Source organism: Sceloporus occidentalis, unplaced genomic scaffold (assembly GCF_023333645.1).
Source record: "Sceloporus occidentalis isolate IW3139 unplaced genomic scaffold, rSceOcc1.0.p SCAF_5, whole genome shotgun sequence".
NCBI classification, from domain to species: domain Eukaryota; kingdom Metazoa; phylum Chordata; class Lepidosauria; order Squamata; family Phrynosomatidae; genus Sceloporus; species Sceloporus occidentalis.
The window spans coordinates 91,914,915-91,940,192 of NW_028316985.1; the positions used below are offsets into that span (position 1 = coordinate 91,914,915).

The 25,278-nt window shown below is 38.9% G+C and overlaps 1 protein-coding gene across 8 annotated transcripts in view; it reads left to right on the forward strand.

Annotated features, from left to right (window-relative positions):
- The window catches only part of KCNIP4 (potassium voltage-gated channel interacting protein 4), a 434,206-nt gene that overhangs the window by 244,356 nt on the left and 164,572 nt on the right, over window positions 1–25,278 (forward strand). Inside the window, exon 2 of one of the 8 annotated variants that reach the window (XM_089524734.1) lies at window positions 14,815–14,879. The exons of 6 other annotated variants lie outside the window; for them this stretch is intronic. The gene's annotated coding sequence lies outside the window, so the exon portion shown is untranslated. Of the gene's footprint in view, window positions 1–1,526; window positions 1,567–14,814; window positions 14,880–25,278 lie in introns of those variants that run through there. One more of the 8 variants, XM_089524735.1, reaches the window with a different exon arrangement.

Here is a 25,278-nt window from a genome sequence, read left to right on the forward strand (position 1 = left end):
GGCATCTTTTTGTTACATTTCTTAGATTCTCACCAATTTTCTCATCCAGCTGCAGTTCTGAATTCTTTCTTATGGGACTTCCTACTCAAGCATTTGTATGTGCCTCTCTGTGCATTTTCCAATGTACAATATTTTTCACTTTTTATTTTGGCTGATAATGAGTGTGTGTGTGCAGTTTACAAATGTGTGAATTTTTAATTGTGATTGTTTTCAAATACGTATGAGCATAGTTTATATTTTCCAAAAGTAATGGCTAGCCTCAGAAATGGATGGCCTTTGCATAATGGCAATGAGACAAAGCACATTTTGGCAGAGATTTCAGAGGGAAAGTGCTACTTGTCTTGTTGACAGGCTTGGAAAGAAAGTGTGAAATGGCTATTTTTCACAGGGAAATGCAAACTCAAAATATTTACCCTATCCCTTCCCAGCATGTTAGTGTTTAGTGGGGCTTTATGTTAAAGGAAGGTGTCTGTATCACTGCTTTCAAGCCAATACAGTGTATGATTTAAATGACAGACTTTGTCAGCATGCAACTGACACTGATATTCTGCTCCCAGATCCACAGTCACTAAGGTGCAGTTGTGTGATCCAAGCAGCAATCTACTGAGGACTTCACAGTATTTTCCTATACTGTGATCCTCATATTTAAGCCACAGTGGTTAGAAACAGGCTTGTAACATCTGCATAGGGCTGAAAATCATTCTGTTTTTCTAAGGATTATTTTGCTCTCCTTTTTCTTGATGCCCACAGGAGGGATATGCATGTTCAGCTAGGATTTAAATCTGATGTATTTATAAGGGGTTTTGCTTTCTTACTTCTTTGTTTTTAATCAGTGTGGTTGGTAAAGTTCTCCCCTATCTGGATTTGGTTTTATATTTCTGATTCGTACTCGTGAACTGTAACTTTTATAGAGCTTTTGGGGATAACCTACCCATTCAATTTGTGTATCTTTTTTAATCTATAGGAAAGCTGTCTCTGTATAACATATTTCATTTTTATATCCCTTTTTTTTAAAGGCAGCCTCTTTAATTCTGTTAAGTTTCACTCAGCTGAAGATATATTTTCTAAATGATTAAAAAGTATCAAGGTTACTGCTCATCATTTGTGAATTCTGAAACCTAATTTATCTCTGACATGTATCCAATCATTTGGCATGTGCACTGCTAAATATTGTTGCAGGTTGCAGCAAAGACCTTGACAATAAACTGGTATCTTGGAGCAGGGAAGCCCTCTTAAATTCTACTGAATTTAAGCATATTAGGGAAACATGGCATCTCCCCCCGGCACCCATTTCTCCAGAGGACATAGCTGTATTGGTCTGAGGCAGCATGCACAGGAGTCCTGCTGAACCCTAAAGACCAAGAAACATAATATATACTACCAAGGCTTTTTATAGACTACTGCACCACTGATGAGCATTTGGCTCATTAGATATTTTGGACAACTCCCACCATCCTGTAATACTTGCCATTCTTTCTGGTATTCTGCAGGTTGACATCCAAAATATCTGGAAGACCTTGCATTACACTCACTATCATCAGAGACATGGAGTGGTTTACCAGTATGGTAAGAGAAGGACTAATGATAAGATTTATTTATAGCCCGCCCAGTCACAAAGAATCCGCACTTATGCCCTTAAACTACCCCTTTCTCAGCCTTGCAAAATCTGTATTAATCATTGTCCTGAGGCATGAAGTTCACTTCTCCTGTTCTGACCATAGGAGAGGCCAGACAGGGAAATGAAAAGTCTTCCATGAAGGGTATCAAGGTATCTGCTACCCTGTGTGCATTTTATTACAAATTTTGGTACAGATTTTATTTGCCTCTGTACAGATTACCAGATAGAAGCCAATATGTTAAACTGCAATTCCAGGTTGTTTTAACATTTGAAGTTTCTTTAACATCATATTTTGTTGGAAAGCTGTTCATTAAAATATCCCCAACTCACACAGTATGGGAAATTATGGGTAACTGGAGATAATCTGATTTGATTAATTACTCCATGAAGGTGCTATATATGCAAACAAAAGTCTAGTTTCTATCTTAGCTACAATGTTACAGTGTCATGAACCATTCTGAATTGAGACGTGATGTGGTAAGTGCAGGGGTGAGCATTTTCTGACCTCAAGATATTGTTGGACTGCAACTCCCATAATCTCTCTCTCATTCTCTCTCTCCAACTATGGTCAGAAGGGCAGACCATCCATTTAGGAAGATACTCTGGGAGATGGTGGGGTGAACATAGATAAAGAGTACAGTGGACCCTTGTTATATGCTGGGGTTTGGGCCCACGATATATGCTGGGGTTTGGGTCCCCTGTGGATAACAAAATCTGTGGATGCTCAAGTCTCATTAAATATAATGACATAGCAAAATGGTGTCCCTTATAAAAAATGGACCAAGGTTTGATATTTGAAATTTAAACTTTTTTTTGAACATTTTCAAACCTTGGATGATTGAATCTATGTATAAGAAGAGCCAACTGTAGATGATAAACATTGCAGAGAGAAATGTGATCAATCTCTCATGTTCACTTCCATAAGGTAACAGAATGCCACCACCCCAGCCCAAGTGAGCCATGGATAAATACAATGGACACCTTTTTCAAACAGAGTGCACATACAAGGGTTAATATAAATTTTAAGACTTTGTACACCCAAAAGTTACTTGGAAATTAATTTAGCAAGACATGAAATGCAAAAAAATGTTTACTGTTAGCTTTCCAATAGCACAGTACTAATAGATTTTCATATAACATCTGGTTAGTGTCTGTTTCCTAAGGAGACAAAAAGCATATCCTCTCTAGGAAATTTGTGATGTATCCCAGACGCTTTCATGGATAAAACCTAGTTCCTTTTTCGAGGTCTTCATGACAGAACACTTACTTCATGTCTTCTCAGAGACACCTGTAGGCCAGAGTCTTTTACCCCCAAGAAGCCAATCCATACTGGCCTTTCTTTCTTATTTGGCTCATTACCCATCATACACGCTTTCCTCCTCCACTCCCTCCGCCAACAACATGGTGATTCAGTTGGGCAAAATATGTACTGCATATTCTCAGATTAAGGATTTTAAACTCTTGATTCACTAATTGTTCTTTATAACTATCCACTTATTGCTGTAGTTGTGGTGGATGAATAACCCCTAAATGAAATAAATCGGTTCTTATTAACTTTCAACAAAGAAGAAATTTGAAGAGTAAGTGTTGTATGTGTAACAGGAGGAAGAATAAAAGAGAGATACAGTTGTATGACACATTTAATTGAAGGTGTCATGAGATTCTTTGACACAGCCTTTCCCATCCCATGTGATCGAACTGTTCCCAGGCAACAATCATATTATTGGTTTTGTTGCCCATGTAGGGAAAATTCTAGGTTGAAAGAAAAAAAACCTTAAAATGACAAAAAGAGTAATTCTGAACATGCTGGTAACAAAATATCCTCTCTTAAATTGTATGGTGACAACCTCCATGCTAATCTGTAAATCCCACGGTAGCTCACCACTAATGCTTTAATCAATAAGTCAATTAATGTTAATTCAGCTAGTTACATTATTCAAATTATTAGCATTTTAAGTAGTGAATTAATGTACTAATTTATAATGTGTAACATTATATTAATTTTCAAATTATCCATTGCAAGTGCTGAATGTATCTAATAAATAAATATCCACAATACTAACCGATTATAATAAAATGGTGGAATATATATCTGATGATGTTGTTATTGTGTGCCCTCAAGTCATTCCTGACTGATGGCAACCCTAAACTGAACCTATCACACAGTATTCTAGGACTGAGAGTGTGTGAATTGCCCAAGATCACCCAGTGAGTTTCCATGGCCTGATTTCCATACTTCTAGTCCTATGCTTAAATTACTACATCATTTTATATTCTGCAGGGTACATTCTGGACTTAGTTTCTGTTCTGAATATATTGATGGTGATCTGTAGTTCTGTTAACTCTGTAGCTCTGTTGTCATAAATAGATATCTAAATGATGAGGTTCAGACACAGTTGGGTGCAGTGCCTTTGCAGGAGTGGGAAGTAGATTAAGATGGGCCACTCTTGAAAGCTGATGAATCCTGAAGACTCTTTCTTGATTTTTCTGTTGTCTAGCGTGCAATTCTGTTCATGTCATCTCTGGAACTGAGCAATGGTGCAGCTAGTGTTTATTATATCATTTATTTTATTTATTTCAAGGATTTATATCCCGCCTTTCTCCTACAATGGGATTCAAGGTGGGTTATAATAATGTATAAAAACAACATTTTTTGAAAAGACAGAAGTAAAACAGTTAATTTACAAAAGTTAAAAAATATTAAACATTATTCATATTAAAACATAAGTAAAACCACTGTTAAAAACAGCACAAGTAAAATTCAGCCACCAAATGCCTGCCTAAAATATCTTCAGTTACCAGTGCAGGGAGCATGGAGGGGGCTGACCCAACCACCCATGGCAGGGAGTTCCACAGTCTGGTAGCAGCCACAGAAAAGGCTCTCTCCCGAGTCCTCACCAACTACGTCTGCAAAGGTGGTGTGGCTGAGAGAAAGCCCTCTCCTGCCAATCTTAGTGCTCAGTCAAAACCAGCACCTTGAATTGTGCTGGGAAAAGGACCAGTATCCAGTGCAGCTGTTTCAACATATGATCCCTATAGCCAGCCCTAGTCAAATGTGCACCCTGGTTTTCCATGAGCTAAACAAACAAACAAGCTTCATTTATATACCGCTTCATACTGCCTAAGCAGTGTCTAAGCAGTTTACAACTATAAGCTAATTTGCCCCCAACAATCTGGGTACTCATTTTAGCAACCTCAGAAGGATGCAGGCGTGAGTCGAGCTGGAGCCCTTTTGCTGGTATTAAACTCACAACCTTATGTTTTGAGTGAGTGGCTGCAGTACAGGCATTTAACCACTGCGCCACCAGGGCTCCAGAGAGCTAGAAGTGATTAAATAAGTGGTATGCAACTAGAGTGCCACTGACAAAAGCGTCATTGACCGTTGAGCCCATTTATCATGGTAACCTTTTGGGCTACTTCTCTGGAATAAGATTTATAGGGACAAGAAGATGGTGCTGCAGTGGGAGGGGTCTTTTCAACATCATGGCCACTGCTTTATAGGATCTCTTATCATTTTGGTCTTGTCCCCATTCAATTTAATACAAATAGGAAACTCAGGGACATGTGACCTGCAGTTTGGGTGTTCAGTGGCATTAATATGCTGACGACACCCATCTCTAGTTCTTTCTGTCTTATTCTGCAAAAGTTAATTTCTAAACCATCAAAAATGGACAGGATGATGGTAAACAAATTTAAGTTAAACCAGAAAAGACAGAATATTCTCCTGGACAGTCAAATGTCAGATCAGGGAATAGGGATTTAGCTTATCCACTACAACATGTTGCCTCTCATTTCTTCCTTCATCTGGCAGGCCATTTCTTTTTTATTTTTGACTGTTCTTCCCCCCATCTGTTGAAAAATAAAGCATACATGCACGCAAACTCAAAAAGGTAAAGCAGGGAAGTTAAACATGGTATTTTGTAAATTTAATAACTGACACCAATTTTGCTGTGAACTTCAGGACTTGATCCTAGTCAGGAATTCACTTGTTTTGAAGTGTAGTGAGGATTTATGCATGGTCTTCAAGGATTCTTTACATGACAGTGAAAGCGAGAACCACTATGCACTGATTTAACAGAAAAATGTCTTGGCAAAGGGATAAGGCTAAATAAGAAAGCTTTGGCGAAATAAATCTTGTCTCTTGTTATTCAGACACTTGGTGTTCCTTCTCAGATTTCTACCTTGGGCTCCCGTTTCTTTCTTTACCCAACAGTAATGACTAGTATTTAACAGAAAAGGTTTACTTTTAAAGTTGTTTTTTCACAGCCCTACCCTGGTTTGTAATATTCTTGATGCTTCAAGTCATACTGTTGTGACAACATGAATAGACTCTTTAAAATTCATTTGAAAATGACACATGCACACACATTTGGGGAAACATATCTGACTTTTCATGCAAACCTGAGATTTGAACCTCCTTATTTAGGTGCCCCCAGGAGAGCTGAGTTTGTTCACCTACTCCCCAAATTTCCAAAATAAGACACTGACTTGTATTTATTTTTCCTCAAGAAGACACACTATGGGTTGTTTTCAGGGGATGTCTTATTTTTATTAAGTATGGCACAACAATCTACATTTATTCAAATATGGTTAAGTCTTCTTCTTCTGGAACATCGTCATAATTCTCCAAACCCAGAATTCTATCCTGAATTTCTTGCGACTCCATTTCCATTAGAACCATTGGCCCCAATCTTTCCACTCCCTTCCTGCCCCCCCTCAGTTCTGCACCGGAACTATCACTATGTCTTATTTTCACACTTATATTGTGTAAATGCTTAGAAATCTTGCTACAGCTTATTTTATGGGTATGTCTTATTTTCGTGGAAACAGGGTAACAAAGATGTTTCTCTATTTCTTTGAATAAGGAAAAGATTTGACACTCAGCAAGGAGGACTTCTTTTGTACCTTACTCCAAGTTTCACTACACATGGCCTTTCAAAACAGTCCCTGATCTGTCCAACAACCAAAGCATTATACCACACTACCTCCCTTAAAGCACCTGAAGCAAATCTAACTGTTTCTGTCCCATTAACCTCCCTTACCTTTCTTCCTTCCTTTTTTGTGGCTCTCCCACTGATAAAATTTAAACTGGTAGATCATTGGGCAAAGGATTTTCTGTGAGACATATGAAAAATTCCATGTCCATTGATGCCACTATAGGCTGCTTCCCAGAATTCCATAACATTGATCCATGGCAGTTAAAGTGGTGTCAAACTGGATTATTTCTGCAGTGTGGATGCAGCCATGGTCGTCTTCAACTCATACACAGCACTCTGACACCTTTGCAATAGACACAATTAATTTTTTAAAAACTGTTTTACTTTACTTTTGTATCATCTCTTGGAGTTCCTGTGCTTTAATATATATGAGAGGTCCAGAACTTGAGTTGATAGGAATACTAAGATGACTTGATGAATCTGTCATTTTACACTTCCCCTATATAAAAGGGAATGACTTACAAACCACCTTAAAAGTGCTTATCTTTAGTCTACTTGTTTTGGTCCTTCTGACAGAGATCAGTTTTGAGAGCAGTACTGAAAAAATGACATGGTATTCTGAAAAATTATTGTGATACAGAAAGAGAAATAAAGAAGTAGAGAGTCAACATCATGTGACAGGCAGGATGCCAGAATTGGACTCAGGAGATATGAGTCCAATTTATCTCAACTGAACCATGGCCAAGTCATTGCCCTTCAAACACATCTCACCGTTCTTGTGAAAACAGGGAAATAACAAAAGATGCTGGTTACAATACAGAAACAGCCTAGTTTGATGTGAAGAGGGGCATCAGAAGCAGGGAGAATTTTTCCTGTGAACAATGAGGGAATGAATGTTTACCTTAATGATATCCCTCTATGTGATATTAACCCATATTATGTGCAGACACACAGAGGTGTTAGAGACTTTTTTTAAAGGATTTACTTCATGAATATTGTACATATTTAATAAAACTGAGTGCCTCTAAAGCACATGTGAAGAGTCCTTCCATTGCTACTTAATAAAAATCATCACTCTCTACACTTCTGTGATTCACCTTTCAGGTTTGTAGTGTGTTTATTTTTTAAGGAAGAAATTGTTGTATGGATCTATAAACAATGAAAATTCAGAAGATAATAACTGAAAGCATGGTCACTATGGATGGATGAAAAATTCACTTGGTTTGTATTTTAATATGAAATGGCCCACTTCAGATTATCCAAAGCAATAAGTGAACCAGAACACAATTATCTTCCAGGTGTTGCACTTTTATGCTCCTCTGATGCAATTTTGATGTAAATGTGCACAAAATGCATACGTATGTACAGGAAAGTCCCATACAAAACATGTTTGCAAAATGTGCTTGCCCAGGGAAATTAAGCACAAAGATGCATATGAATTTTCATGTGGACTGGAAAAAATTAGAAAGAGAAATGGGATGAAAAGTATTCTGAGGCTGCATCCACACTGCAGAAATAATCCATTTTGAAACCCCTTTAACTGCCATATTTCATTGCTATGGAATTCTGGGAATTGTAGATTTTGAGAGGTAACAGAGCTCTCTAACAGAGAAGGCCAAGTGTCTCACAAAACTATAATTCCCAGAATCATGGCAGTTAAAGCGGTGTCAAACTGGATTATTTCTGCAGTGTGGATGCACTCTGGAGGGCATTGTTAGGATTAAGCACAATACAGAAACATACTATATTTATATCTGCCTAATTCTAAGTTATAGTTATTCCTCTCCGCTAAACATAAAAGAAGATACTAGAATGATCTATTTATTCAGAAGCAGGAGTTTTTGTTTTGTTATTTTTTTCTTTAAGAAAGTTGATTGTTGGATTGTGTTTTCTTCCCCTCCCACTTCAGTTTAAATATGATACTATATTGAAGTTGCAAGATTGAAGAGAATGAAATTATCTCACCGAAATATTTTAACCTCTTTATTTGTGTGATATAAATCAAGAGTTCCTGATTTTTATTGTATTTTTAGCACTCTCTATCTCTTTCTGACTAGGGGTTTTAATTAAGCTTTTGTGCCAAAGGTTGATTGTATGTTAATCAGCTCAAACAAACCAGAACTTGAGAATCTTGAGATGCATCTAAAGGTTTATTTTTAGATTCAGAGCCAGTGGTGGGTTGAAATTAAAATTCTGTACCCCCACGGCTGCAAAGCCAGAGACTTATTTTCTACCCTGCTAGGTGTGTGTGTGTGTGCATGTGAGAATATTATGAAGAACATGAGCTTGAAAGCCAATAACAAATATAGCCTCTCGCTTCCTTTCTTTTACCTTAATTATTGTTACAATTTATTCAGTAATTAGTACAAAGGTTGTGACTTTTGAGACAATTAATTATGCAACATGGTGAAAAGTATTCATCATAATTTGCATTTCAAACTCAGTATGGGTCTCTCTCAGTATACTTTGCACTGATTTCATTTGTTTTGGCAAGCTGGCTATCACTTTATTCAGCCCATGAAACTGCCTTGAGCCAGACCTACCTCACCCAGTACAGTTGACACAATAAGGCAGAACCTCTCCAAGTCTCTGATAATAATAATAATCAAAAGTCACAGCCAACTTTCTGAAGAAACTAAGAGTAAATCCCAAGATCTCATGGGAGGATAGTATTGTTTTTTCACTCCGCCATAGACCAGTTATTAAGAATTTTACTTTTTTTCCTTTCTAGTATAGAACTAGAGGGCCTTTGGATCCATAGTTTCTCATGATGAAGGCCAGAATAACACAAACTATGGCCCTGGACAGACCGGCACTTTGTGCCGGCCTGGACCCAAACTAGGGTTTACACACTCAGTAACCCTACCATGCAGCCCGGGTGCCATCTTGGCATGCTCCTGTACAGATAGGGTTGCACCATAATGATGTCGTGTGTGTGCAGCACTTACATGACACTGCACACAACGGGCATCATAAGGCCGCACTGCAGCCCTTATGGTGCCCATTTAGGGTGCAAATAGGAGCTGCAATTTGCACCAGGTTGGGGGAATGCTGTGCGGCTGCCACGTCCCCAACCAAGTCCGTTCAGGGGCGGCATAGATCTGCCCCTGAACAGGCTGTCTGTCAAGCAAGCCCCTATGTCTCATGAACCTGGGGGTTTATCAGAAGCACATTAGGGCTGTTGTAATGCTAATCTTTCATGAAAAACAAGCCTGGACCATATGTGAAAGGTGTGCACATGTATTTCATTTTGGTGATGGGTGGGAAACTGGAGTCATAGAAGGGACAATCAGGATTGGAGCCATGAATATTAACACTGTGGATCTGACATCCCCCCCTCCCCTCACCACCATTTAGTATTTTATGTAGGAAAGAAGTTGTTGTTGGTCTGAATCAAATACAGGGTTATTCAAAAAGAGACACTGGGGGCGGGGGGAGATTAATCTGCTTTTGCCATGAAATCCCCATCCTAATCAGAACCTTTACCTTTACAGCTGCTATGTAATAGCAGAGCCAGATATATAAGAATTCTTGACTCTGTCATGTATCTTCAGCTTTGACTCACTATTGGTCTGCTGCAACCCACCACTGTAAGGATGTATTGGGTGTATTCTTAGAAACATTTTTGTTTTATTCATGGCAGCTATGAAGCCCAGTATGATCTGAATAGATGCACCAGAATGTTCCCAGAAATTCCTCTACATAGTAGCATACACATACATCTTAATATTACTGGAGTCCAGCATCGGTCTTAGCTATTGTCCCTCAGTCTGACCTCCTGGTGTGCTCCTATGTACCTCTAGTTCGTGACTTCTTAATCTTATTGTAACCAGATAACATCAGAGCATAGGAAATTCTTGCCCCCACCCCTCCCCCCCATGCAAATCCCTATAATGTACCTTCGGCATAGGAAAGTCATCAGCTCACCACCATGGGAATTAGCAGCATATCTAAGTACCATATATACTCAACCATATATACTCAACTCATGTATAAGTTGAGGGCAAGGTTTGGGGCCAAAATTCTGGAGTTTGATATCACCCATGGATAGGTTGAAGGTAAAATTTAGGGGCACGTGACAAAGGATCTAAATGATGAAGCAAAGCAAAACAATGCCAAAGAACTTACAAAATTCCAGTAGGCATAACTGTTTGTGCTCACACTAAAGGCTGGATAGACAAGACAGTAGAGGGAAGTGAGTTTTTCCAGGACAGATAACACTCTTATGTTTCACCAGGGGAAAGTTCCTGTTTTTTAATAAGTACAATATTTACATTGACCTGTGGATAAGTTGACTAAGTTTTTTTAGGGTCAATTTTTTGAATTAAATTTCTAGACTTATACATGAGTGTACACAGTACTACCTATGACTTGCACCTATGGGGTGTGGGGTGAGGCTTATTCTATAAAGCTTTAGTAGTACTTTTGCTTTCATATAACCCTCTCTGATAAGAAAGTAGCTATTTGGCATATGGAATCTAAATGCAGAGTGACCTCACTCCTGACTGCAGAAAAGATATATATCCAAGCGGAGAAGAAACTCTTGGCCCTTTGGCCAAGACCTTGGGTAAGCTTTTCACAAACTCAGCAGCTTAGTAAAATGGTTTAGGACAGCTCTAACCATAAGATGTAACAGACCTTCTTCCACCAGCCAACTTTTAATTAGATAATTGTTGGTGTATTCTTAGTCATTTCTGACTTATGGTGATCCTACATGGAACCTATAACAGTTTTTTGGGGGGGCAAAATTTGTTTGGGTGCAGACATGCCATTGCCTTCCTCTGGGGCTAGGAAATTTGACTTGACCAAGGTCACCCATTCATGAAAACATGAGCTCAGATGGAAATGTCTTTCGAGGCTATCCCACAATCTGGATACCCTTACTGTTGTGCTCATCTGTAACAACTCCGATGTTGGGAGATACTAAGAAGAGCTCCACAACTGTGGCACGAAAAATATTGGTATTCTCATAGAAACACTACTTGGGCCTAATGTCACAAGGCTGTGGTTTCATCCTGATGGTATTCTGTCTGACCATTCAAGCTTGTACTGTTTCATTTAATTGCAGTAAGAGTTTCAATTAATTCCCACCTCATCAACAAAACATAAAACCATTCTGAAAGCTATGACAATTTTGAACATTAGTCCAGGTGATGCTGCCAAAACAGGCCAGTAAAACTAAAGCAAACTGTCAGTTGTCAAGCCATGCCAGTTGGTGAGGTGCATTTCACAAAATTCGCCATCTGTGTCTAAAAGCATTTCCACGACCTGTGTTTAGATTTGCTTTGGACATAAGCTTTAAATCTCCTCTTTAAAAGTTACTGACCTAATGTACAGCAGTGCAGTTGCTCTGCTGATACCATATGCGTCAAAGCATGGAAAATATTTAAAACTGAACTGATTACTAAAAGAAAAAGCAACACAAGCAGATTAAGCAAAGTTAATTGATCCAAGTCCATCCTTTGAGAGTAAAGCTGTCATAATTGCAGTGGCTAGAGCATGTTCAGAGTGGGATCTTCAAGGCTAAATCCAATTTTAGTCCCACTAAAGAAGCCCACAGTTGGTGGTAACCAACAAATTCCATTCAGTACAAAGGTTGTAATCAAAATTGAGTTTAGGTTCAAAGGGTTTAAATGTGGCATCACAGGGTGTATTCACACTGCAGAATTAAGCAGTTTGACACCAGTTTAACTGCCATGCATGTATCCTACAAAATCTTGGGAAGCACCAGAGCTTTCTGACAAACTTGGCTGAAAACTTACAAAACTGTAAATCTGAGGATTCTGTAGGAGTAGAGTCATGGCAATTAAAGTGGTGTCAAACTGCTTTAATTCTACACTGAGGGCACACTCATAGTTATGGAAGCCTTACCCAAGCATCCTTTGTAGATATGACTGTAAATGTGTACCTCACATTCCCAGACAGCATGAATTTATATTTGGTAATTGGAATTATGCATACCCCCCCACAAACCCCCATCCCCAATTCACTTCACTTCATTTAACTTCGGATCTTTCTAATTTATAATTGGATATTTTGTGATAATAGAGCTATTCCCACTAGCATAAAAATATTTTTAATTACTGAAATGGTATAAGGAGAGCTTTAAGAGCGGGATTGCGGTAGCCCAGGATCAAGGGATAAAGAGAGGCTTGGGTTTCCCTGCAAACATGCAGCACTTTCATTGTTGTCATATGAGCATAGGAGCATAGCATGTGTGTTTGTGTGTGAGTTCATGCTCTCCCTCTCAGATAGCTCTGTCAGTCAAAATGGAAGTTGCTGCTTTCAGCCATGCCTCATATCTGGATTTACCCTCTCTTAGTTTTCTGATGATCCTATTCTTTTTGAAGGAGCAAAAAAGTGTAGCTGGGTGGGGGAACTCTCCACTCCACCATACTGAGTTTCAAAGGCACATGCCAAAAGGGAAAGGAATAAACAGTATGGTATGCTATTTCTGGATAGCTCTCCTTCTTTCCTCTTCCTCATCAGTTGTCTGTATTTGCCTATATATAAAACACTTCATACATTTGTAACCAGTATTGCATGGTGAATTTGAATTTGTTGGTGCCCTGAATTTATTCCTCTGAAGCATTAGGGGATTGGTAATAGCGCCTTACATTTGCTTATCTATTCCATTCACAGCTAGGAACATTATCTGTAGTGTTTCTTAGCTTTCTTCTCTATATAGAGTGTGATCAAAATTTTACAAACATATGTTGCAGTCCTTAAAGGATTTGGGGTCTCAGGGGTAGTACACATACTATATATACTAGTGTAGGAAGCTCCTGAAGTGCATTATTTTGGCATGAATATATCTGGTCATCTCCTCCTCCTCCTCCTCCTCCTTTGGAGGAATTGTATAAATCTTTGTATTGTAAATTGTTGTATTTACTTCCAAATTTCTTACCAATGGCTACACATGATATAAAGTTATATCTCCCCTACATGATTATAATACATACCTCTACTACTCATTTACTCCTACTAATTATTAAAACCCACAGTTATTATAATTCTGCTAGTCATTGTTAGCCAGTCCTCTTATTCTGGGATTGCTGTAGTCATCCACTTAATGCTCAGGACCGCAACATATTGCCTGGGCAAATAAACTGGCTTATCTCTTCTGGCTTCAATTCTGGATCCAGGATGCTCCCAGATGTTATCATAAATAAATTGTCACCAATTTAGCCAAGATGCTGCTGCCTGGATGCATCCCAGGTCGACACCTGGCTCAGCCAGCACTTACTCAAATTTGAGGAGCTTCTGACTTCAAAAATGGGCTGGCTAAGTGAGGCTTCGACCCGGGATGCATCTGATTGGCAGCATCTCGGCTAGATTGGTGGTGATTTAGTTATGATAACATTTGGGGGCATCCCAGATCTGAAGTCGGAAGAGGTAAGCAAGCTTATTTGCCCAAGCAATAAGCTCCATAGAGGCTAACCGTTTTTAAATATCTTGAACACATAAACACTTAAATTTCTTACCTATCTGTCCCATTAACCCAACCTAATTTTAAATTCCTTCTTTCCATTCGCCATCATCTTAAATCATCTATATAAATTAATTTATTTTAGCTCTTCCTCTTCTGTAAATTAGCTATATTCTTCTACATATTTCCAGCTCTACTGGACTTTATCATATGGGGAAAATCAGGGGATTAAGAAGGCATTTCCCAGGACATTGGCGTAATCGCCAAGAGAGGATTTATCCCGGGAAGAACCAGGAATGCTCCAGCAACAAATCATTCATGGGAAAATTTTCCCGCGGTCATGCAAATGTCCTGGGAAAATACCTTTTACACCCCGATTTCCCCCCGTGTGATACTGTCCATACTCATATTAATATCACTTGTTAATCTATAACATGGGAGTTAATTCAAAATGTTTTTGAGGCAAAATTAGGTATTCTAAAAGTACTTTCATTTTTTTTTTTAAAGAATGGTTTAATGACAACAAATTTAAACACATCTTATACAAATCCAGGTAGAATCTAACAGAACCCTGAATTTTAAATTATTTTAATTGATATTGTTGATATATATGTTTATCTCCAACTTTCTGGCTCACGTACTGTTATAGTGAGATACAATGTTAAGGATACATCTCATTTTTAAAATGATGTAATAAGCATATTAAGCCCGAACACCTTAGTTTAAAACTCAAAATTATAATAATATAATATAGAAAAAGGGAAGGTTCAGTGAACAAATTCGAAGCTTGCTTAATAATTACCCAGGTGCCTTCATTTATTCTGTTTCAGGACTCAAATAAAATGAGCGTTTAAAGCTTATGCTGAAGACATCACCTTGTCAAAGACAGGACCAGGTAAATCTTCAATCTGCACCTCCCTGGAGCATAATTCTGTCATTTTTAGTATAACTAGGTCTGCAATTGACACCAAGGAGTACTCCGAATTTAATTACCTTACAGTTTTACAATTGCAAAAAGGAGCACTGGTAACTTTTTGCAATTTAAGGCCATTTCTCCTTAATTATGATGTAGCGATGGTTCCTGTCAAAAACAAATGAAAGTCTAAAGTGAGTTGATATCTTTTAAAAATTAAAACTAGGGGTAAGCCACATGTGGGCCTGAGATTCTGCTTCTACAACCCACTCCAGAAAACCTGCCCTCTATTATTCACTACACTACTTCCATGCAAGTAGACACCCTCACTTACTGCATTTGTGAGCAGAATTGAGCTATCCGGAGCCCAACAAATTGGGCTGGCATGAGCTTACTCTGTGTGTGAGAGAGCGTGTGTACATGTAAAGGTTTCTGATCCTGAAAACTGCTCGGGTGAGGATGATAGTCTACACTTTTCCTTACCCCACTGAAGCTACTCAGAATTGTTGGTAAAGGGATAAGTTAAAAAACCTCCTAAATGACAACTAGAGTTTTCTAGCAGAGGATTGTAAATAACCCCTCTTGGCTGTTAAAGTGGAATCATAGTGCCATAATTGTGTGGTGTGAAAGGGCCCTTTGTTGCACATACTGAACATCAGTAGATGCATCTTGCTCACAACTCTAATTTGTGGTGTTTTTCATTTCTTACCATTTTATGTCTAGCAGAATTGATCCATGACATTGGCCTGAACTTTTTCAGCCCTGGGAATGATCTTTCTAATCCCCCTCTCCCTATTTTCTTTAAATCAAATTTTCAGTTGCATTATGAATGTGCTGCCATCCTTCTGGATGCTGTCTCTTGATAATAGGATTGCTACACAAGACAAACAACCTTCCAACTTCACATCAGGGGCTGACAGAACTCTTTGTTGGCATAAAATGTTTACACAGACGTGTAGCTTTCCCCAGAGTACCTTTAAGTAATTAATCCTTGTGAGCCCAACCTCAGCAAAGTGCTGAATTAATATTAGCTTTTTATATAGCCCTGTCATAAAATCCTTTTATTGCCCATCCTTCTAAATTCATATGGAATCAGAAGTGAAGAAATTCTATCCAACTCCCTTCTCACCCGGGTATTAACATTCAGCATCTCCCAAGTGATCCTTTTGTATTTTTTTAAAAAGCTACTTTTTGTCAATTGCAGCAAAACCAATAAAAGTTGATGATGTGTCATAGGATTCTTTTTGGCTTTTATTACATTTACAGGGGTTTAAAAAGTATGAGAGTTGCAACAGTACCAAAAAAATTAATTTGTATTCTAAACATTTGGTCCATGATAAATTCAATTCTTTCTTTCCTCAGACCACTCCACTCTTCTTCATAAAAATGCTCTCCTGTAAATGTCCTTTTTGCTTTCTCAAACCCTAGCCTCAGATCTCCAAATTATATATGACATGCTTCATTAAATAAACAACCAGGAAAAGAATAATGGAGTGGGGATGGAAAGGATACTAAAAATATTTAGAAAATGGTCAAAAAATGTCTTTCTTAAGTGTCAAGAAACCATGATGAGGAGAATTCTGGACTGGTGAGAAACTTTTCAGTTTGGGACTTATTCTGCATAAAATACTATTTTCTGTTCCCTCTCCCCAGAGTTTAGAAAATGTCACCTTTTAAGATAATATGTTAACATTACTTTCACAAAAAACAAAAACAAAACCTGATTGCCATTACTGCTTTTTTTAAAACAACTTTCAGCAAGTAAAATATTATGTTTCTCATTAGAAACACATTAATTTCTTCCAAATGTTTACTTGTTTACTTTGAACAAGTAAATTATGTTTCTTGTTAGCAACACATTTCATTTCTCCCAAATTTGCATGAAAAATCCTCCCAAATGATTCCCCTAGATTAGAATAACATGTTAACATAACAAGTAATGCTACTCATTCCTCAGAACACTGATGTAGTCATTAAATACTTGAGGTATTGACATTGGCCCCTTCTGGTTATAAAAGGAAAAATAGCAAATGGTCTTGTCACCTTCAACACTTTACTTCCAAGTTTTAGTTGCAGGTTGTCCATCTTTGCTTAAGGCTGAAGACTAGATACAAGTCAAAACCCCTTTCTAGAATGCAACGGTCACCCTACATCACCATAGATACTACAGTTAATTATGTTTATTGTATACCCTTACTACTTTGGTATAAATCCCTACAGGGTTTGTGCCTAGGATGCAGAATTGAGAAGGAGTATAACAAACTCTGAACAATGTTGACAGTGGAGCATGCTGCCTCAGAGAGTAGTGAAGTCTCCTTCTTTGGAGATTTTTAAACAGAAGACGGATGGCCATATGTCTGGAATGCTTTGATTGTGTTTTCCTGCATGGCAGGAGGTTGGACTGGATGGCCGTTCCAACTTTAGGAGTCTGTTATTCTATGAATATATTTTGCTGTTTTTTTCAAAGCCAGTTACTTGATTTCTTGAAATTCCTTTGGGACATAGTGCATAATGTACAGTGGGCCCTTGATATCCGCTGGAGTTTGGTTCCAGGACCCCCAATGGATAACAAAATCCATGGATGCTTAAGTCCCATTAAATACAATGGCATTGCAAAATGGTGTCCCTTATATAATATGTCAAAATCAAGGTTTGCCTTTTTGAAATTATACCTTTTTAAAAATATTTTCAAACTGTCTATGCTTGAATCCATGGATAAAAAAGGAGGGCTGGCTGTAAGTCTCTTTGGTGTATAGTGTATTTCTGTGGCATGCATATGAGGGGAGGAGTTTTCCTGAGCTGTTTTATATGTATCATATTTGTTTAAATCAACAATTAATTTAAGGTGGACACAAAATAAAACATGTTGTGCTTGTTGGGTACAGATCTCAGAAAGTAACACTGAACTTAGCAGGGTCAAATTCATTTTAGTCCCCCCCCCCCCCAGCCCCGGTAATAGGAAATACAGAGAGCCAGTGTGGTGTAGTTGTTTGAGTGTCAGGCTATAACTCAAGAGACCAGGGTTCAGATCCCTGTTCAGCCAAGGAAAACCACTGGGTGACTTTGAACAAGTCATACTCTCTCAGCCTATCGGAAGGTAAAGGCAAACCCCTGCTGAACTAATATTGCAAGGAAAACCCCATGATAGGTTTTCCGTAGAGTTGCTGTAAGTCAAACATTTCTTGAAGGCACACCACAAAAACAACAACAAGCTTGTCTAGCAGTCCTGTCTATCTTTCTTCATTAACTATGGGGTGAAACAGACCACCCTGAAAGGGCATTTTGAAGCTGCCCCGCGGGGAGCTGGGCTGGGGCCACAGTAACCATATGCCATGGCCCAAATTCGCCTTTTTGCCAGCCCAAAAAGAAGCTGCAAAATGCCACTCCTTTTTGAGTCAGCGCCCCACTGTAGCTTTACAACACTTCTGCTGGATATGGCATGTAAATATTTATTTGCAGAGATGTTATTTTCAGCACAGAAAATCCTGTTTTCTTCACTAAAAACACATGCAAAATTTGTTAAGAATAAGTCCAGAACTGTGAAGATTTTCATCAGTCCAGGGTTCTTCTCATCAGGGTTTCTCAAAACTTGAGAAAAATATTTTGGAATATTTTAAAATATTATTCCACCCCAAGTCCTTTTTGCAGAACAATAACAGACTAATTTGATAGATGGTTGATTTGATGGAGTGTACAATAATAACTCAGAATATGGAATTCATCAATATCTAGTCTTGCTTGTGTAAAACTTTCAAATATATATACCCATAGTTAAAATAAGCAAGTGGGTCTGTTTCAAATTTGATGCTTAAAAGTCTTATCTGGGTAGAGGCCAGTCAGTTATGGAAACCCTGGACATCACTGGTGCACAGTGCTCTGTTCTTTTTCAGTCTTTTGTAAGTGACAACATATTTACAACTGTTAAATGAGGAAATCCAGAGGCAGCTTAATGAAAATACTGTAACAGTGAGTGTAATTAATCTTGACACAGCTAATTACAAATATCTCACCTTTCAGTCTGGCTGTCATGTTCCCCACGCCTGCCCAGTAAATGCAGATAATGTCTTGGTTGTAAGGAAAATCATTTGACAACTTTTTCCATCTTGAGAAGCACCCCACAAGGCAGGAAACCACCTCAAAATGTCTGACAATCTAGCTCTGGATATACTGTATGCTTGGAAAATTGGATCCAACTCTGGTTGCCATATCTCAGAAAATATATTGTTAAAGGGGAGAGTGCAGGAAAGAGTAATCAAAATGATCAAGGAGTTGGCCCAGCTTCCATTTGGCCCAGCTCCCATCCTTAGCTTGGGATTGTGCAACAGATCAAGCCTGAATTATCCCTGGAAGCCAGTATGACATTGGCCTGGTACAGACCACCGCTTTGCAGCTGCCTGGGGCCGAAATTAGGGCTTGGGAGAGCAGAGCGTCCACACGCTCCATGCTCTCCTGGTACCATTTTAGTGTGTATGCACTTAGATGGCGGTATGCATGAATGGTGTGCCTGGTGCACCACATCTAAATGGAGTGGAGCACAAAAGATGTCACTGCGCCACTCCAGGGCTCTAATAGTGCCTTGGCAGTAGTGTGGAAGGGAGCTGCATTTCGCAGATCCTTTTTGGAGTGGATTGTTGCCGCACCCGTGCGGTTGATCCAGGGCAGAAAGTGGCAGCGTCTTGCCACCCCTTCCTGCCAGTCTGTACAGGGCCTAAATTAGGCTGTTGTACTTTGCAACACCATAATGAAAAATGAATCATTAAAAAAGGCAATGATGCTAGGAAAGGTGAAAGGCAGTATAAAGGAAGGAAGACCACAGGTAGTTACACTCCATCAGGGAGGGCTTGGGTCTGAGACTACAGGATCAGAGAAGAGAGATTGAGGAAAGGTGTCTTTGAGGCTTGTTTGCAAGCTAAAACTTTGGCCTGTCATTTCCTTAAGGAACTCCAGTGAGTTCTCTTTAAACAGTGTTTGAGCAAGTTGGATGCATACACCAATTTGAGCTATTTCCCAAGTTCCTTAAATGCAGTTTAATAGAGGCTTAGCTAGGTGTTAACATTACATCCTGAGACATTTTCTGTTTTTGTCTCTTGAACCATTATGCGATGTACAATAAATGTATACTTTTACCAATGATAGTATAGGTCAGCTACTGTAGTGATCAATATTGAAGCAGTTTTGTCAGTAAAAAGGAGAGGCCTGGAAACACTTTTTCTCATTTTCTTTTCTTTTTCATGTATTCTTTTGACCAGCAGAGAGCAGCAAGGATATACACACTGACTATCTGAGAGAACATTAAGACTGTCCTTAAAAGTATTTTTCAGCACATCTACTCTTTCCTCATTTTAAACAATATAGCATTGCTTTCTTAGAGCAAACCTTTGCTATCTGGGTTCATAGAGGGGTTGATCCATGCATGAAATAGAAGCCGTAACATTTTGGCCTAACAAGTTTGACTGGAATTTTAAAAAAGCATATGGATGGATGGATGGATTGGAAATAATGGCTGGTAAGCAGAGAGTAAAAACCTAAAATAAGTAAATAGTATTTATTACTTACATTTATATCCAACTTGACTCCAATGGACTCAAAGCAGAATATGTGGCTTTCATCTGCAACAATAAATTATTACTTAACAATAACAACAACTAATTATATCCTCACAATGGCCCTATGAGGTATGTCTGTCTGAGAGAGAGTAACTAGCCCCAGGTCAAACACCAGGTTTCATAGCTGAATAGGAACCTGAACCTGGGTCTTCTGAAACCCCGTTCAAGACCCTTACACCACTGTGGGTCTCAAATAATACTAGTACTAGATACTTTTATTTTTGTAGACAAATTTAGGAACATAGAATTAGAAAGGGGAAAAACAAGAAAGACAGAGAAGTCCAGTTGTTATAAGGAGGTAATACATTCATTGCTAAGAGTCAGTGTGGCATAGCTGTTTGAGTGTTGGACTATGACTCTGGATATCAAGGTTCAATTCTCACTCGGCCATTCAGAGAAAGGTAATGGCAAGCCTCCTCTGAACAAACCTTGCCAAGAAAACCCCATCACAGGATTGTCTTAGGGTTGCCATAAGTCAGAAGTGACTTGAAGGCATGCAGCAGCAGCAGCAGCAGCAACAACAACAACAACTCAAATGAATGGGATTGTGTTTGTCCTAAGTTTTGCCTTAGGATCACCATAAGTCAGAAGTGACTTGAAGGTACACAACATACACAACATACATTCATTAATGAAAGACCTGGCCACAAGGAGTAGATTAGAAGCCACAACTCATTGAACATTCTGGTAGGGGCTTTGAGAAAGAACCATATCATTCTGCCAAATTATGTCATGCATTGTTCCTCTTGCGGTCCCCTTTCACTTGCAGATGGGCAGAATATATACAGTACAGTTTCTGTGCAAAGGATATGATTAGAGACCTATAAAGCTCTGTCTTGCTCTTGCGGTTTCCTACTTAATAAATGGGAGGAGAGGAATACCTTCTCTTGTTTCAAGTTTTATACCTTAAAAAGACCAAAGGTTTGGTCAGAACAATTTAAAAATGCACATCTTCCTGCCCATCCTTGGCCCTTATGATAGTGTCAGCAACCATGGCTATGTCTACACAAGGTCATCCAAAGTCATAATGATATATCTGCTTCTAAAGCTTTATGATTGATTGAAGGTAGATCAGTGTGGTTTTCCTTTTTGTGAATGCGGGACTCTGGCCTACAGGAGTCTCTGAGAAGCATAAAGTAAGTGTTCTGTGTTCTGTCACCTGGACCTCAAACAAAGAACTTAGGTTTTAGCCTTGAAAACCTCTGAGATACATCATAAATATCCTAGGGACATTATACTTTTTATCTTCTTAGGGAATGGAAAATAAGCAAATATCATTGTCTGAAAATTTATGAATATTGCTTATTAGAAAGCTAGCAGTAAAAGTAACATTTCACTTTTTGCTTTTCATGCCTAGCAAAATTCATTAACAACTAACTTCTAGATATATTTATTATAGAATCATAGAGTTAGAAAAGGCCACAAGGGCCATCCAGTCCAACCCCCTGCCATGCAGGAACTCTCAATCAAAGCATCCCCAACAAATGGCCACCCAGTCTCTGTTTAAAGACCTCCAAGGAAGGAGATTCTTCCACCACACTCCGAAGGAGCGTGTTCCACTGTCAAACAGCCCTTACTGTCAGGAAGTACCTCCAAATGTTGAGGTGGAATCTCTTTTCCTGGAGCTTGCTTCCATTGTTCCGGGTCCTGATCTCTGGAGCAGTAGAAAACAAGCTTGCTCCCTCCTCAACATAACATCCCTTCAAATATTTAAACAGGGCTATCATATCACCTCTTAACCTTCTCTTCTCCAGGCTAAACATCCCCTGCTCCCTAAGTCATTCCTCATAGGGCATGGTTTCCAGACCCTTCACCATTTTAGTCATCCTCCTTTGGACACACTCCAGTTTCTGAACATCCTTTTTGAATTGTGGTGCCCAGAACTGGACACAGTATTCCAGGTGGGGCCTGATCAAAGCAGAATAGAGTGGCACTATTACTTCCCTTGATCTAGACACTATACCTCTATCATGCAGCATAAAATTGCATTGGTCTTTTTAGCTGCCTCATCACATTGTTGATTAATGTTCAACTTGTGGTCTACTTGGACTTCTAGATCACTTTCACATGTGGTCTCTTGGTGTCCCCCATCCTATATCTATGCATTTTGTTTTTCTGTCCTAAGTGCAGTAAGTGTAAGTACCTTAAATTTTTCTGTATTGAATATCATTTTGTTAGCTTTGGCCCAGCTTTCCAGTTTATTCAGGTCATAGCACTGGGCCCAGGACAGAACAGTGTGATACCTCACTGGTAACCTCTCTCCAGGATGAAAAGAAACCATTGTTGAGCACCCTTTATGTTCGGCCAGTCAACCAATTACAAATCCATGTAACAGTTGCCTTGTCTAGCCCACATTTTACAAACTTGTTTGCAAGAATGTCATGGGGAACTTTGTCAGAGGCCTTACTGAAATCAAGATATGCATTCCCTTCATCTATCAAGCTGGTAATTTTATCAAAAAAGAGATCAGATTTGTCTGGTGTGACTTGTTTCTCTGAAACCTGTGTTGACTTTTTGTGATTATGGCATTGCCTTCTAGATGCTCATGGACCCTCTGTTTAATGATCTGCTCTATAATCTTTCCTGGTATTGTCTAAGATATATATCAGCCCTTGTACTTCTATTTGAAAAAGGTGGCCCTGATACTTCTGTTTGGCTCACTTGGGCTGGAACAGTGGGATTCTGTGACAGACTCTGAAATGAGAGATTTTCTGATTCTTCATTTCTCTGTGCAGCATCTGTCTTCTGTTCTTTTCACCCTACTGTCTCCTAGGATTTTTTTTCTCAGTGGACAATCTGTACCTTCTGACTATATATGGCACAGTGTAATTGTTTTTCTTAGGGTGGCTTTTATGAACTTCCTCTACATGGGGCATATGGAACCTTGGGCCTTCTAGATGTTGTTGGACCACAACATCCATCATTCTGCAACATTGGCGAATCTGGCTAGGGCTGATAGGCATGGCAGTCAAACAAGTCATGTGTGCATTATTGCATTATTTTTTTATAACAGTTATCCTAATTATTTCAGGAGATTGTAAAAAGAAGCAAATAAAAAATTAGAACCAGTACTCTAAAAAGAGTGGGATGATTTTTGCAGGGCAGTTTGATTCTGGGACTTTTGTTAAGGTGCATCTTTGGTATAAAGCACCTTCTGTTGCAATTTGTTTGAGATGAGGCTATTTTCTGAGTGAGACTGTCTAATCAACAAAGGGAATATTAATTTATTTCTGGTCCATTCTCTCTCATGGGTAGTGAATACATTTATCTCAACTGAAAGTAGCCTAAATGTGTTGCCTTCTTTTAATTGGAAATCATTTTGAGGCTCAAGTTATTTCCTTTTCGAACAAAGCTTTGTTGTTAAATGTACACAAAGAAATCACTGATGAAAACAGCCCAGTCAGTCATGCTTTGCTGTGGAATGCCAGGCAAGTATTGTCAGAAATAACTTCAAGCAGTACCTGCAGCAGCAAGGCTTTTTCTTTTTTCATTTGGCAGTTGCAACCATCAGATAAAGCCTTTTGTGCCATTCGGATGCTGGCATTTGATGTCACTATGTTTTAAAGAGACAACAACAAACCCATTTGCTGAGATATAAGGCAAATTAATTCCTCTTCCACGCTTGTCCCATGGGAATGTATTCAACCATATGATCAATGTGTGGTGATAGAAGAGCAGCTTTAAACTTCCACGTTGCCTGCCCTACCTGATTCTTGTATGAAGCAAGTTAGGAAAAAAAATCTTCCTTCTTGGGGCCTTTTCACACTAAACACCTATAGCTCCAAGAGGCTGCATCTGCATAAATAATCCAGGTTGACACCACTTTAACTGCCATGGCTCAATGCTGTTGAATTCTGGGAATTTTAGTTTGGTGTGGTACCCGAGCTCTCTGACAGAGAAGGCTAAATGGTTCCCAAAATTACAGTTCCCAGAATTCCATAGCACTGAGCCAGGGCAATTAAAGTGGTGTCAACCTGGATTATCTCTGCAGTGCAGGTGCAGCCAGAATTGTCTTTAGCTGCCATGGCCGCATGCTATGGAACCCAAGGATTTGGAGTTTAGTGCGGGGTATTTAGAATCTTCTGCCAGAGAGCTTAAGTGCTTCATCAAATTACACATTTCAGGATTCAATAGGATGTTGTCATGGCAGATAAACTGGAATCAAATTGCTATAATGTAGCATTATGTTTCTTGTGTCTGCTAATCTGAGTGATCTTAATGGTGAGCCAATGAGCTGATCATTGTACATGGAGAAGCGGATAAGAGAGGTGGTGGTCTTTATAACCTGTTTAAAGCTTTTAATGTGACTGCCAGAATGTCAAACTAGACTCTGTAGCCATCAGCAACTATTGTAGCTGATACAGAAGAGATGTTTATTTAGCACCGCAAGGCACTGAGTAGCTGAAGATCATGCTTCCTAAACACCCTTGTACTACCTGAAGCTTCCTCAGTGTCTTTAAAGGTGGATGCTTAAAGGGTGAATTACAGTATTCTAAAACTGAATAAATTAATTGTTGCACTAATAAAAAAAATTCTGTTTGAGAGAAAGGCACGCATTTGTATCTTTTAGCTGGGAAATACTTCTGCCACAAAAATCTTTCAGCACTAATCAAGATTAGGTGGAACTATTTAAAAGATCCAATTGTCTATCCAAGTGTGACAAATTGGGAAGCAAACACATGCATATAAAATAATTATCTTAATTCTGGAATCCACAACAGACTATATAATTAGCTTACTTGCTGTTCACCGCTATGATCTTTGGAATAGTAGTA